The sequence below is a fragment of the Entelurus aequoreus genome, linkage group LG01, assembly GCF_033978785.1.
Source record: "Entelurus aequoreus isolate RoL-2023_Sb linkage group LG01, RoL_Eaeq_v1.1, whole genome shotgun sequence".
Lineage (NCBI taxonomy): Eukaryota > Metazoa > Chordata > Actinopteri > Syngnathiformes > Syngnathidae > Entelurus > Entelurus aequoreus.
In genome coordinates, this window is record NC_084731.1 from 67,681,655 (window position 1) to 67,697,670 (window position 16,016).

A 16,016-nucleotide genomic window follows, 5' to 3' on the forward strand; every position below is an offset into this window, starting at 1 on the left:
TCAAGAGATTCACGTTAACATGTTGCATGTCATGCTAGAAAAGCACTGCAGACCCACCTTTGTCGTCTTGAAAGGGAATTCTCAGGTTCTTGAGGACTGTGCGCTTCCTGCAGATCACTTCACACACACACATTCACACATGCGCGCATACACACACACTAGTTACAGGCCTGTGGCACGGGTTCTAGATGCTTGCATCAAGCAAAAGGAGGGAGAAACGGAACGCAAAAATATGCAGTGGAAAAACAGGGCTTAAAAAAACTACGATGAAAAGAGTGGGAGAAGGAGGCGGAAATAGTAGGGAGCTATGATGGAAAAAATAAAGGAGCAGCTCACTCCACACCCCAATGGTGAGTTGGTGGTGTGGGGAGGATGAGGAGGGCTAGGAGCAGCGTTGGGACGTGTGCTTTGTCAAAGCTGTTGAGTAGGCACAAACTTCTGGTTTCAGATCAGTTGTCGTTTTCTCAAAGTATGCTTGGGCTTAGGATTTGCTTATCTTCTGCTTGTGTCGACTGGCCTGATGTTTGTCTTTGGTCAATACAAGGTTTTTGGTTTACTTCTTGTTTCCCTGGTCAAACCCTTGAAATGATCCGGTATGTGACGTTGCTTGTTTCGTTTTTTGGAGATTTTCAGGCTTCTTTCTTGTGATCTGAACGTTGAAGCAGTTGCGGATGGTACAAAAATTCAGTTCCGTTTCACTTCATACTGTTGGGAGAAAGCACAAAAAGCAAGGGAAGATTAGCTTCTATAGAGACAAGGCACATATTGTGATTTACGCAGAACACAATTCCCAGAATTTTTAGCAATCTAGTAGACTATTAATCCTCAACATTTTAGCTATCAAATAGATTGTATAACTATTATTTTATAACAAACGCTGTAGTGCCTAGTGTTTGGTATAAAAGTGTGTGTGTGTGTGTGTGTACATGTTTACGCTGGATAATTCATAGAATTTTGAGTTAAATTTTGATTATGGCTTCTCAGGTTTATAAAAATGTAATAATGGAAAAACAAGCGATTAATTGGATTAATGGGTCTGTCAAAATGTTTTAGTACGACCTTGGTAAACTACAAAGCTGCACCGCTTCTTGATGGATTTTCGGAGGATCGCGCTTACCCTAGTCAGACATACTGTGCTTCAACATTACTATGGTGTGTGGATAAGGACCCCAAAATGGCACCTATTAGGAAACATTATCTGGCATTTTGTTTCACAATATAATGCAAATCAAACTTTTCTTACCTATTGCTACCTGCTCATGTATATTTGGGATCTGCATAAGTCCCGAAAATGTGCGCGCGTCCGCCATAGTAGCTCATGCCATAGTCAATAAGCTCCTTCTTTTTCTCTAGTTGTGGGGCATTCTTCCTCTGCTACTGCCATTTCTAATACAAAGTAGCGTACACCCCTAACTTATATCTGTCAGTAGACTCGCTATGGAAGCGCTAAAAACTACCGGTACAACAGAGATGACGAGGAGAAGACGCTTGTGTGAATAAGACCGCCCACAAAACTGTGCATCCTGAAGAGACGGTCAGAAAGCGGATAGAAGACGGTCTGTAAAACATCATATATGCAACATTTTGACCAGAGAACCATGTTATGTAGACCACAAGGAAGTGTTTTGAATGTAGAAGAAAAATCATAATATGACCCCTTTAATGCACTCTTTATAATCCGGTGTACCTTTTGTATAAAAACAGACATGCGCCTTATGGTCCGAAAAATATGCTATATTTATTATTTTGGCCACTGTAACATTACACCCAGTTTAAACAGTAACACTGTGTTTGTACATTTAATCGAGTGATTTTTTTGGCATACCACTAGCTAGAGCTCACGCACCACTAAGGAGGAGCCTACCTAATGGGTATAAAAATAGGTTGCATCTGGAGACTTCCCACAGTGGCAGCCAGCTGACTAGATATTCCTCGTGCATACCTCCAGATCAGTCGCTGATATATACGGCGGCGTTCCTCCTAAGTGATTCAACGCAGCTGTGTTTTGCATGCTTGCTAAAAAATAGTACATGGGGCGCACCCAACGGAGGACTCCATCAGTGGATTAGACATGAACTTCCAAGAGGCTGAGCGCTGAGGCCAAGGACACATAAGTTGTTTTCTTTTAGTATACTCCTAGCAGAGTGTGATGCAATAACTGCCATGGCATGAAGGTTTGCATTCTAAAACCAGTGGAGTCTGCTTTACTGCACATATACAGGATTTAATAAGACTTATTATTACATTAAAGTCAAACTACATACCCTAATCATAGCATTCTTTTTGGGAGGATGGTAGAGGTGAGAATCTTTGGGCACCTCACGATTCGATTACGATTCAGGAGCTACGATATGATTAAAAATGAATTATTTATGCATCTTTAATTGATGTATATTTATCCAGTTTTACATTTATTTTTGTTTGACTAAATAAGCGTTTATCAACTGCAACATTTAAAAACAGTGCATTTGTAATAAGAAACAGTTAAATTAATTCCCATCACATGTATTCATGGAAATGTGAGTATAAGTGCCCTAAATTAAAGGCCAAATTTAAAACTGTCTGCATTACTTTATTCACAATAAATGTATTGATTATTGATGTTTACTAATCAATTTTATAGTCATCGAAAAATACAATTTTCCCCCCACCTCTAGAGGACGGGAAGTCATTTGGAGGAAAAAATTGGAGAGAGTCTGGTATTTCCAAAACCTTAAACAAGCAAGTGAGGCACACACACAAGTCTCTTTGCCATTGGTGTCCTCTAAAACGTAAACAACCATGTTGCTACGATTAAAAAAATTTTTTTTAAAAAGGAGAATCCTTTTTATCTTGTGTGTGCGAATATTTATTGCATTTTTTTTTAACACACCGGGAGTTTTGGTCTGGTAAACCAACAGTGGCTTCAAGTAACCACTGACTGAACTCCCTCCTTCCAAGCTGGTTTGTTGGCTTTTCTGAACCCATATTAAATAACCAAATATACAAAACTTGGTGAATTAAGAGAAAAGAAACAGGCTGAAGCAGTGACGACCAAGTAATAATGACTTTGTAAACAGGATTTGATGTCATATTGACCCACCACTCAGCCCAAATTTTGCTCGACGATATATTGACCTACGAATTACTGTCGATAAACAATATTATTGTCAACATTTTGGGAGCAAATTAATCACTAATGTAATGATAATACATAATAATATGCAAATATACCCCTTCAAATGCAATAAACTTGTATTTCTCGAATATTTTAACATTGTAGTTGAAATCTAAACTTTGAAATACCAACTTCAACAAAACAAATAATGAAAATAATACTGTATATACTGCGTACGCAAAGTTTTGCACTTGAATAAAAACCACGACTAAAAGCAATAAAATAGATTGCGTCTTTGTTAGGGACCCTCAAATAAACACAACCAAAACCCATCCATCCATCCATTTTCTACCGCTTGTCCCTTTCGGGGTCGTGGGGGGTGCTGGAGCCTATCTCAGCTGCACACGGGCGGTAGGCAGGGTACACCCTGGACAAGTCGCCACCTCATCACAGGGCCAACACAGATAGACAGACAACATTCACACTCACATTCACACACTATGGCCAATTTAGTGTTGCCAATCAACCTATCCCCAGGTGCATGTCTTTGGAGGTGGGAGGAAGCCAAAGTGCCCAGAGGGAACCCACGCAGTCACGGGGAGAACATGCAAACTCCACACAGAAAGATCCGAGCCGAGGATCGCAATAAATAAAATGACTAAATAAAGTTATTGTGACTAAAATGATTACAGTTATCATAATTGTGGTATCGTTTAATGTGCTCAAAAAGTAATTATACATACATCAAAATCTTTTAATCAAGTCATCAAATTTTGTTCTGGCTTCATAAAAGCCATATTTGTATTTGTGTGTAAATATGTTTATATTCGTCCATTTTAATTTGTAAACGTTTTAGAATGGTTTTTGTTTTTTTAAATGTGAATTACGTGATGAGTAATTTCATTTTTATGTTTTATGTTTATGTGACGTCACGCAAGTTCACTTCCTGTTTGAACGGAGTCCATGTCCGTCTGTTTCAACGTGACACTGGCTGTGTCCCAATTCAGGGTCTGCATCCTTCGAAGGGCGAATTTGAAAGCCGCTTACGTCACAACGCTGCACGAAGGCTGTCCAAATTAATTCAAATTCGAAAGCTCCTCCAAATGCAGCCGACGAATGCGCCCTCCTTTTCCCTGTATTCGGAGGATGTACCGCGACTATCCTTCGTGGCCTCCCATATCCCAAGATGCTTTGCGCGCCTTTGTTCAACCCGGATCTTTTTGACGATGGCGACAAATAAAAGCAGCGGCAGCGAATACACTTTCAAATGTAAGTATCCTCCGCAGGCTAGACTGTCCTTCGGAGGCTGCGTAGGCCGGGTCCTTCGAAGGATGCAGACCCTGAATTGGGACACAGCTGCTGTGGAGTTTATATCGAAAACTTTGTGTAAAAACAGCACAGCCTTTGTGTTCTATGTGAATAGAGTATCTTGTGTTTACACAAGTTTAGATTGGGGAAAGATGCTTAACGGGAAAATACGTTAACGTATCATGTTTACGTGTTAGCATTTAAGCTAGCAAGCTAGCGCTAGTTGGTCTCCATAGTTTTATCAAAATGTGGTTGTCAATCACGGTTTTTCCATCATTTTAATTACTTATGGTAAGACTAACCGACGGTAGTTTTACAGCGGCTACCAATACTACTGTTTATATGTAGTACAAACAACAGTAGCCGCTGAAACCGATGTCAAAAAGTAACCGTAACAACGCATACATATGCCGATTATCAAGGCTGGCAAATGCACCGCCTTAATTTTAATTTATCGTCCGGTTACCTGACTTATTCGAATATTGACCCAGGCCTACCCAGCACACCACAGGTATATTGCCAATCTGGGGAAAACCCTCAACTATCATTTTAGCCAAAGTCCACTTGCTAAACGTTGTCTATATGCATCTTTCTAATCACCATCACTAAATTTTATTTTTGAGGAAGTTGGATAACTATGGTGTTTTGTTGTTTTTAATGCTGCTATTTTGACTGTCCTCTGTTTACGTAAAAAAAAAATATCAGCACTTTGCCTGTCCTTGCTTTTAAAAGGACAAAATAGTTTTATTATCATAAATATTAATAGAGCCACAGATCTCAGGTACATTCCCCCAATGTTTCCTATTTGTACAAAAGCGTAATAGGATTATTATTAGTTATTACTTTTGCTACAGCTTCATGAGTAGCACAGTTACCGTAAAAATATTTCTGACTGTAGTAGTCATGTTTTAGTGTCTGACCACAAACCTAAAACTATCTCAAGCTTAATTTAAAAGCGGATGACTAAATTAGATAGGGCTGCAACGATTAATCTGTTTTTTTCCTTTGTTTTTAATAATAAATGTATGTTAAAAGTGCAATACCAATGTTGGTGTTGTGTATTTGTTAGAAAAAAAGAATGTAGGTTATAGCAAACAGAAAAATTGTTTAGTTCGGCTATTTTCCCTTAAATACGCATTGAGGCTATAAAGTGTGTTTTAGATTTCAAGATAAATCAAAGTATTTGCAAGAGTACTCAATTACTAAAAGAGCTCTGGCTGCACGATTAATTGACATCGAACCGGCATTGAGGTTTTAATTAGTGCGATGACCAAACCTGCACCAGTTGAGGGTTTTTTTGCTCCGCCGTCGCCGACATTTGAGTGACAGACATGTTGGCCAATCTGAATTGTTGAGCCTGGCATCCTTTGCCTCTTAGCCAATCAAAAGTGTTTAAGGAAACAGCAAGTTTGTTTATTTCTTTTTTTGTTTATTTATTTAGGATGAAAAGTTGTTTATCTTCAAATTACAGTACAATGGTAAAACAATTCTACAGTAATGAGGAATACAAGTTTTTATCCTTTTAAAATGGTTGTGTGCATTATTATAATTACATTACTTTATGATCACTGTATATTTTTATCGGTCATTTCTTCAGTTTTAAGAGCATAATGTGGAGAAAAGCTCAGACTGTCTGCATAAAGCCAAATGTTTTTAAAAGCAGTAGACTGGCGTGGCAAAGTTGGTAGAGTGGCCGTGCCAGCAATCAGAAGGTTGCTGGTTACTGGGGTTCAATCCCCACCTTCTACCATCCTAGTCACGTCCGTTGTGTCCTTGGGCAAGACACTTCACCCTTGCTCCTGATGGCTGCTGGTTAGCGCCTTGCATGGCAGCTCCCGCCATCAGTGTGTGAATGTGTGTGTGAATGGGTGAATGTGGAAATACTGTCAAAGTGCTTTGAGTACCTTGAAGGTAGAAAAGCGCTATACAAGTATAACCCATTTATCATTATTTATTTATTGCAAACAATTGCGATTCGGGATTGTTATATCTTAAATATAAATGCATAAAACTCCCAAAATAACGAGTGAAGGAAGATGTTACTTTTAGACGGTCAATCAACATATTCTTGTCTCAAGGTGCCACAGATTAGAACAATATGCAATAATTTACTTTTAAAAATATTTGGCTTTATGCAGTCTCAGAGCTTTTGTCTACATCATGCTATTAAACTGAAGAAATATCTAGTAGCAATATGGTTGTTCAAGTTAAGGATTTTTGTGATTTCTGATCATTTGTGAGGGTACCAAAGGGACTCCTGTGTGTGCGCGCCTGTTGGCGGCAGTTTTGCGTACAAACTAGGGCTGGCGATATATTTTCCGATGAAAATATACATATAAAAGATATTCATTTTTGTCAGTGGCACTATTATTAACCCAGTTAGTCAAGATGGGTATTAATATCATAAAAAAGAAACTGTTTAAGTAGTACATAATTACATGAATAAAATTGAAAAACAAAGAATGTATACATAAAATACAAAATATTATTTATACATGAAATAAATGACATAGCTGGGCAAATATTACAAAGGGTATCAAACTCAGATGAAAAATAAAATTGCAGGCAGGCACTTTTTATTTCCCAGCTATTGTCTTGTTCTTACACACCAGTGAAAATTAAATGTAGCATTTAGACAGGCTATACTGTAGCAAAAGTCATCATGTCTGCCACAATCATGTGTGTTCTTAAATGTGTATTCCACGTCTTCCATGCAGAGAGCAGTTTTGATTTGGGCTTTCATGGTAAACAACTCAAATTATTTTTTTATCCAGAAGCATACATTTGTCCAAATGTGGCCAAGTAGACGCATTGTGGGTTTCCTGGACGTCGTCTACATTCCTAAAAGAAAAATGTAAGGAAGAGAATCCGTCTGCCATATTCCACTAGTTTTTCTTAATATATAAATCGCCCGCTTGAAAATTCCCTCTTTTCTTCACCGACTCTCTCGTCGTCATTTGGGATGTCTATTGTGATTTCCCTTCCTGGTTCCATGACCCGCCCTATCTTGCCTCTGATTGGCCTGCCCAATTTTTTCGCCTTAATCTGAACCAATCGTGACTCATCATAGTAAACACTTAACCAATCATGGATGTTCTTATACTTAAACCAACCAATCATCATTGATGTTTCCCGTATATGTTGTCCCCTGCCTGTGGAGTTACACTAGTCCACTTCTTTCTTTCTCCCTCTCTCTTCTTTTGTAGCATGTAGCTTAGCTAACCGCTACATGGGTCTTAAAATAGCTAAGCTACGGAAATCGCTACTTGTTTAAAAAGTAGCGAAGCTACTGGGAAATGTAGTTAAGCTACGTAGATTCGATTACTTATTTTTAATGGAAAATTTTACTGTTTACCACGCAGCCGTGAACCGGGATGGATTACCAAAAACCGCACTAATTACGGGAAAACCGTAGTTGTTGGTAAGTATGCAGAAGTTGGCGTTTTACCTGGTGGTACACTCAAAGACTCCATATTTACTTGTGTGTTGTTGTAGTGGGTCAGTGTGGGGGGGGGGGACACGGCACGCACGTCTTGGAAGGAGGAAGGGGCATGGGGTTTAATAACCCATGGAGTGTTACGGGGGAGAACAAGGCACACAACAAATAAGAGGCGTTTGGTCGTTTTAACGTGAAATCAATTATATCGATATTACGATATTTTCTTAATTCATATCTTGTTTAAAATATATCGATATATCTTACAAACTCGATATATCACCCAGCCCTAGTACAAACCTTCACTAAAATATGGACTTTTGTCGAGGCTGGAACCCATTATTCATATTTACATTGTTTCTTATGGAGAAATATCCTTCAGTACACAAACGTTTCTATTTACAAACCCTGTTCAAGAACCAATTCCACTGTAGTCAGATGTTCTATCATTAAAGTCGCAGTAGAGTGGAAAAACAAGTTGACTTCATATGCTTAATTGTGTTTCATTGTAGGGCTGGCTGGGCGATGTATCGATATATGCGATATATCGCGGGTTTGTCTCTGTGCGATATAGAAAATGACTATATCGTGACATTCGAGTATGCGTTCTCACGCAGTTGCTTTTAGCTGCTGGCATTACACTACAGGCTCTCCTAGCTCTTTCCTGTCTCTCCTTCTCACAGACAGCAAGCGCAGCTTCTACATACGTCACATACTGTCATGTCATACGTCACATACGTATACGCCCTCGCGCAGCAAAGAGGTAGCAGCATGGCTAACGTTAGCTGTGATGCTAGCAGTAATTTGAGAGAAATAATGTGCGAATTTGGTAACAAATGAAGGAATAATTAATTCCCCCAAAAAACAGCAGGGGGTCCATCGTCTGGCGGTGGTTTGGCTTCAAGTGGGAATATGTCGAACAGACAACCGTAATTTGTCAAGTGTGGGGTGAAAGCGTTGTTATAAAAAGTACCATTACTGCTAATATGTAGCATCATTTGAAAAGTCACCTGCTGGAGAATGAAGAAGAGGAGGTGCTTACTCCGCATGTCAACATCTCCGTTCGGTGCCACACGCCTACACCATCAAAATGCAGAGGCAAACATTTCCAGATCAACACCGTATGAAAAAATAGTGATTTTTTTTAGTTGTGATTTCCTTCTCTGCATGAAAGTTTTAAAGTAGCATATATCAATGCAGTATGAAGAAGAATGTTTTAATGTAGACACATAAAATCATCATACTGCTGTGATTATATGCATCAAGTGTTCATTCAAGGCTAAGGCAAAATATCGAGATACATATCGTGTATGGTGATATGGCCTTAAAATATCGCAATATTAAAAAAGGCCATATCGCCCAGCCCTATTTCATTGTATCTGTTAAACCATGTCCAATTGTATTTACATTACGCAAAGTATGTGAAAATATCGTCTAAACATCACAAAATGCCACACTTTCAGACGGCTGTTTTGAATATTCCGCTCAAAATGTCTTTGGCAATTTCTGTAGATTCTACGTCACTGGAGTCACGCTTCTACACTCTGACCAGATTATTAGATCAGTCATACTGGAAATATGCAAAACTAAAAAATATGTGCCGTTTATCAGTCACAAAGACAAGAACACAAATAAATAACTAACAATTAAGTCAACAAATCGAGGGTTCTCTGATGCGCCCATAAATCCCTCTAAAAAACATCCTGAAAGCGCCAACAATAGTCCATATGTCATGACCTGAAAATTAACCAAATGTGAGTGATATTGTTATTATAAGCGCTAACGCAGACCAACTATTTTAGCAGCACATTGATAGCAGTGAGCTAAAGCTAGTTTATGCTGCAATTGTTGACAAACTATAAGCCAGCAGCTGCTTCTTTGAACTTGCTAGAAGTAAATTCTAAATTATAATTCATGCAGCTCTCACCTGCTAGTAGACAAATGTGGCCATGGGCCGAAAGACTAGTCCACTTTAACATCCCCCGAGATAACAAAAAAGATGTTAGTTGCTGCAATTTTTTTGGAACCCTTTGTGAGGACTGTGATTGAATCTTCATCTAAAAGGAGCGTCCCGACGGTCGTCATAGCAGCAAGAGTGGAAATTGTAAAGTAAGTGTTTAATTGTGGTTTAATATGGTTAGTTTAGCAATGCTGCTGATGCTATAGTGTTTCAATAAAGTTACATCTGTTTAACCAGTGGCGAGCCGTGCGTTTCCCACCTAGGCCTTCAGTGATCTCAGACTTCAATGATTACCTCTCAAAATACCATAATTGATGTCACCACATGATCATTGCTGGAGAAATACTATACAGGAACACATGTGCACCCTACTGTGCATTGAAACACATCAACAGTATACAAAACGGGTTATTTCCTGGCGCATTTAAAAATCTATTAAAACGCATCAGCAATTAAAACATATACCGTAAATTTCTCTGCTTGGCTCATGCAACTTCCGGTCAATAAAGTGTGATTCAAAGTACACACTTCTCAAAGATATATTTACTGCCCTGACCACATGATGGCGACAAATACACATGTAACAATGTTGATTAAATGACAAGCATGACACACTTTAACAACAAGAGTTTACAACTTTTAGTTGTAACAGAACAGCTACTGTCAACAACTTGCAATCTGATTGGCTATCACAACTGTCTCAACTCTGTGTTCTCAAATTCATCCGCTAACGGCCCCGATGTGTATCCAATCACAGGACATGTAAATGTCACGTTCAACGTTAGGCCATTTAGAAGGCCTTACTGACAACAACTTGTGATCTGATTGGCTATCGCAACCGTCTATCACTGTATGTCCCTGTTCACTTACAGTGCACGGACGCCTGCATTGCTGAATCTGAAGGCGTCTGGCAGATTTTGTACAGCATAGCAACATAAGCTAGCTGAATTCTGATTGGATACAAACTAAAACTAAAACCAACAGCACTGGAACGAGCATAATATGACCTGAAGAGAATATGAATAATTTTAGATATTTAGGGAAAGAAAATTAATAAATAATTGTATCTTTAATTATGATCATGATTTCTGGTTATGTTAGGCCAGCAGAGAAGGCCTTGCTGGCCCTGATGGCACACCACTGCGTTTAACACTCGGCCTCTAAAACTTACTGCTCATCCTCTGTGTTCAGGCTCAAAAATATGAGGTTCTGGATCCTAATTTTTCCCCAAAGTAATCATTGTTGGCTCTCACAATGTCTGCTTGATTAGCAATGCTGTCAATGGGGAAGGGATCCGTGGTTCCTCCTCTACATCACGGATCACCTGACTGGCTTCCTCATTAACTCTGAAAATTGCAAGGCATAATATTTTTATCGAATCTATTCATTCGCAAACTTTCAAAGCCTTTTAGTGTCATAAATCATATAAATATGAGGCAACTTGTTTTTACACCCTACTGCTACTTTAAACGGGCAAAAGGTTGAATGCAACACACCGAGACAACGGTCTAGTATAGGACCACAAAACCCACTTTTAGCACACCCCTTAGGCCAGTGGTCCCAAACCACTGGTCCGGGGACCATGACGCATTTGCTACCGGGCCACACAGAGACATTAAGTAGTTTATAACAGACCGCATTTTCTCCTACTTAACTTTGGCCAGTCCCACCAGACACACCAATAAGGTTGTTCATAGATGCATTATAAAACTCCTAATACTAAGTCGCCATTTGCTATATTTGTTACATCTTTGTCACATGGGACAAAGGCACATTAATAAACATATAAAATGTAAAGGTGCCAAATCGTAGCCAAAAGCTTGGTTCCATCTAGCTGGGTTGATGACCTAAGATCAGGAACAAAGTGACCATAGGAGTTAATGTGCATAAGGCAGATGGAGAAGTACTAAATTGTTGCATATAATAATTGAGCTGAAGAAAAAAAATACACATCTCCTTTGGCCTGGTAAGTTAAAGTGCTGGTATTATTGTACATCATAAGTAGTTAGCAATAACGGATGTATTTACGCATGGAAAATTGGACCAAAAAAAGCTAACAGTGTATCTACGTATGAAATATTGCACAAAATATGAATACATAACTTTTAGAATGGGAATAGTAACCCACAGAAATCGATTACAACTAATGTCAAGTATTTTTTAGCTTTCTTATATATCCATGCTCTTGTCCTTGAATGTGATGTATCACTTATAATACATCAGATACTAAAGCCAAAACAAAGCAAAATTAAGCAAAAAAACAAAAGTCTATGGAGAGCTTTTTTGCTAAGGGAAAGGGCCAGGGGCTCCCACTAATTGAATGTTATGGTGAGTTTTTTTCATGTATTAATTTGTCATGCACTTATTTTTAGATAGCCGATAAATGCTTTAAAATGTAATATCGGAAATTATCGGTATCGGTTTCAAAATTATTGGTATCGGTTTCACAAAGTAAAATGTATGAGTTTTTAAAATTCCGCTGTGTACACGGACGTAGGGAGAAGTGCAGAGCGCCAATGAACCTTAAAAGGCACTGCCCTTGCGTGCCGGCCCAGTCACATAATATCCCCGGCTTTTCACACACACAAGTGAATGCAAGGCATACTTCATCAACAGCCGTACAGGTCACATTGAGGGTGGCCGTATAAACAACTTTAACACTGTTACAAATATGCGCCACACTGTGAACCCACACCAAAAAAGAATGACAAACACATTTCGGCAGAACATCCGCACCGTAACGCAACATAAACACAACAGAACAAATACCCAGAACCCCTTGCAGCACTAACTCTTCCGGGACGCTACAATATACACCCCCACCTCAACCCCGCCCACCTCAACCTCCTCATGCTCTCTCAGGGAGAGCATGTCCCAAATTCCAAGCTGCTGTTTTGAGGCTTGTTAAAAAAAATAATGCACTTTGTGACTTCAACAATGAATACGGCAGTGCCATGTTGGCATTTTCTTCCATAACTTGAGTTGATTTATTTTGGAAAACCTTGTTACATTGTTAAATGCATCACAACAAAATTTTAAATAATAAGCTGTTAATTACATGACTGTATATATCGGTATCGGTTGATATCGGAATCTGTAATTAACCCTTGTGTGGTGTTCATATTGTTGTTACTCAGCCAGTGTTTGTGGGTCTGATGGACCCGTTGCATTTTGTGGCTTTTGATGCCTCGCAATCAAACACTTTTATGTTAAAATACTGACTTATCCCAAAAAACATCTGTAATGAAGTGCTTCAAGAGGCTGGTAAAGGAATACAATGTCTCCAGACTTCCCCCCACATTCGACCCATACCAGTTTGCTTATCGCCCTAACCCAGGGGTCGGCAACCTGCGGCTCCGGAGCCGCATGCGGCTCTTTGACCACTCTGATGCGGCTCAGCTGCATACTTGCCGACCCTCCTGATTTTCCCAGCATACTTGCCGACTATCCCGATTTTCCCAGGAGACTTACAGATCTCAGTGCCTCTCCTAGAAATCTCCCAGGGCATACATCCTCCGATTTTCACCCTAACAACTAGGGTTGGGTATCGAGTATCGATTGGAACCGGGACTAACTTTCCGATTCTCCCGGATTCGTTCAAAAGTTTAAATTTCGATTCCTAGTTTCGATACCCAGTCCGCCGACCGGAAAAAAATATGTCCGCCGACCGGAAGAAGAAGCCGCTGAACACCAACGAAGAAGCGCCCACCCCCGGAAGTGTTAGCATAGCCGAGCGAGTCAGTCAAGCTCAAGCATGGATAGCGGGCGTCGGCGGTCGAAAGTGTGGCTTTACTTTACAAAAAAAAATTAAATGACTGCGAAATAACACAGCTCCATGTCCATCAAGAAACGAGTGGAGAGAGCTGCAGATGTACCAGGACGTTCCACAGATACTTATGTCTGACGACCCTGCTGCATTGGGGTGGAACCAACAAGACTTAACCTTTGCTGTCAGATCTCGCTTTCTCCTATTTATGCGTTCAAGCTTCTTCCACACCCAGCAAACGTGTATTTTCCACAGCAGGAGACACTATCTGTCCAGAACGCTCACGCATCCTGCCTGAGAAGGCGGATATGGTCATTTTCCTAAACAAGAACTGTGTCTGATTTTATACTTTACCTGCTGCTAATCTGGACTGGGTTTTGCAAGTTGTTTATTGTTTATTTGCTTTTCTGCACCAGGTTAGCCCATCAGTGGGAGCACGGTAACATTTTTAAGTACCTGCAGCATCATACACTTGTGTGTGTAAATGTGTTTTCATGAGGTTTCCTGCAGCATCATACACTTATGTGTAAAGGTGTTTTCATGAGGTTTTCAAAAATAAAGCTCTCTTGAGGAAAGTGTACCCCTGGGAAAATGTATTCATAATTTATAAATATTTATATTAAAGTTCATAGATTTGATATTTATATTCTAGTTGAAAACAGCCCTGTGAGGAATTTATAGTAAAGTTAATAAAAAGTTAATAGAATTAAAATTGTGTGCTGGAGAGGAGGCTACGCCGGATAGTCGAACCTCGGATTCAGGAGGAACAGTGTGGTTTTCGTCCCGGTCGTGGAACTGTGGACCAGCTCTATACTCTCGGCAGGGTCCTTGAGGGTGCATGGGAGTTTGCCCAACCAGTCTACATGTGTTTTGTGGACTTGGAGAAGGCATTCGACCGTGTCCCTCGGGAAGTCCTGTGGGGAGTGCTCAGAGAGTATGGGGTATCGGACTGTCTGATTGTGGCGGTCCGCTCCCTGTATGGTCAGTGCCAGAGTTTGGTCCGCATTGCCGGCAGTAAGTCGGACACGTTTCCAGTGAGGGTTGGACTCCGCCAAGGCTGCCCTTTGTCACCGATTCTGTTCATAACTTTTATGGACAGAATTTCTAGGCGCAGTCAAGGCGTTGAGGGGATCTGGTTTGGTGGCTGCAGGATTAGGTCTCTGCTTTTTGCATATGATGTGGTCCTGATGGCTTCATCTGGCCAGGATCTTCAGCTCTCGCTGGATCGGTTCGCAGCTGAGTGTGAAGCGACTGGGATGAGAATCAGCACCTCCAAGTCCGAATCCATGGTTCTCGCCCGGAAAAGGGTGGAGTGCCATCTCCGGGTTGCGGAGGAGACCCTGCCCCAAGTGGAGGAGTTCAAGTACCTTGGAGTCTTGTTCACGAGTGAGGGAAGAGTGGATTGTGAGATCGACAGGCGGATCGGTGCGGCGTCTTCAGTAATGCGGACGCTGTATCGATCCGTTGTGGTGAAGAAGGAGCTGAGCCGGAAGGCAAAGCTCTCAATTTACCGGTCGATCTACGTTCCCATCCTCACCTATGGTCATGAGCTTTGGGTTATGACCGAAAGGACAAGATCACGGGTACAAGCGGCCGAAATGAGTTTCCTCCGCCGGGTGGCGGGGCTCTCCCTTAGAGATACGGTGAGAAGCTCTGCCATCCGGGGGGAGCTCAAAGTAAAGCCGCTGCTCCTCCACATCGAGAGGAGCCAGATGAAGTGGTTCGGGCATCTGGTCAGGATGCCACCCGAACGCCTCCCTAGGGAGGTGTTTAGGGCACGTCCGACTGGTAGGAGGCCACGGGGAAGACCCAGGACACGTTGGGAAGACTATGTCTCCCGGCTGGCCTGGGAACGCCTCGGGATCCCCGGGAGGAGCTGGACGAAGTGGCTGGAGAGAGGGAAGTCTGGGCTTCCCTGCTTAAGCTGCTGCCCCCGCGACCCGACCTCGGATAAGCGGAAGAAGATGGATGGATGGAGAATTAAAATTGATGGAGAATGTCAGACTATTTCATTCAGAAAGACTGTAGGTTAGCTAGCTCATTTAAAATATCCTAAACTTTTTTTTGACCCTGCCTCTTAAAAGAACCGGAATCGAGAATCGTCAGGAATCGGAATCGTTCGAATTCAAACGATACCCAACCCTACTAACAACTAAATTAAGGGCGTGCCCTAATGGCACCGAATTTAATGTCCTCTATAGCCTGTACAAACAGCGTGCCAGCCTGGCCACATGTTGTATGTAGCTTTTACTTGCACAATAGGAGACAGCAAGGCATACTTGGTCAACAGCCACACAGCTTACACTGACGGTGGCTGTATAAAACAACTTTAACACTGTTACGTTACAAATATGCGCCACACTGTGAACCCACACCAAAAAAGAATGACAAACACATTTCTGGAGAACATCCGCACTGTACCACAACACAGCAAATACCCAGAATCCCA

General features: G+C 40.9%; 1 protein-coding gene across 4 annotated transcripts in view; it reads right to left on the reverse strand.

Annotated features, from left to right (window-relative positions):
• Window positions 1-16,016, reverse strand: part of LOC133656071 (cold shock domain-containing protein E1-like) — an 88,334-nt gene that overhangs the window by 68,322 nt on the left and 3,996 nt on the right. For all 4 annotated transcript variants that reach the window (XM_062056897.1, XM_062056888.1, XM_062056905.1 and 1 more), the window contains exon 2: window positions 58-705. The gene's annotated coding sequence lies outside the window, so the exon portion shown is untranslated. The remainder of the gene's footprint in view (window positions 1-57; window positions 706-16,016) is intronic.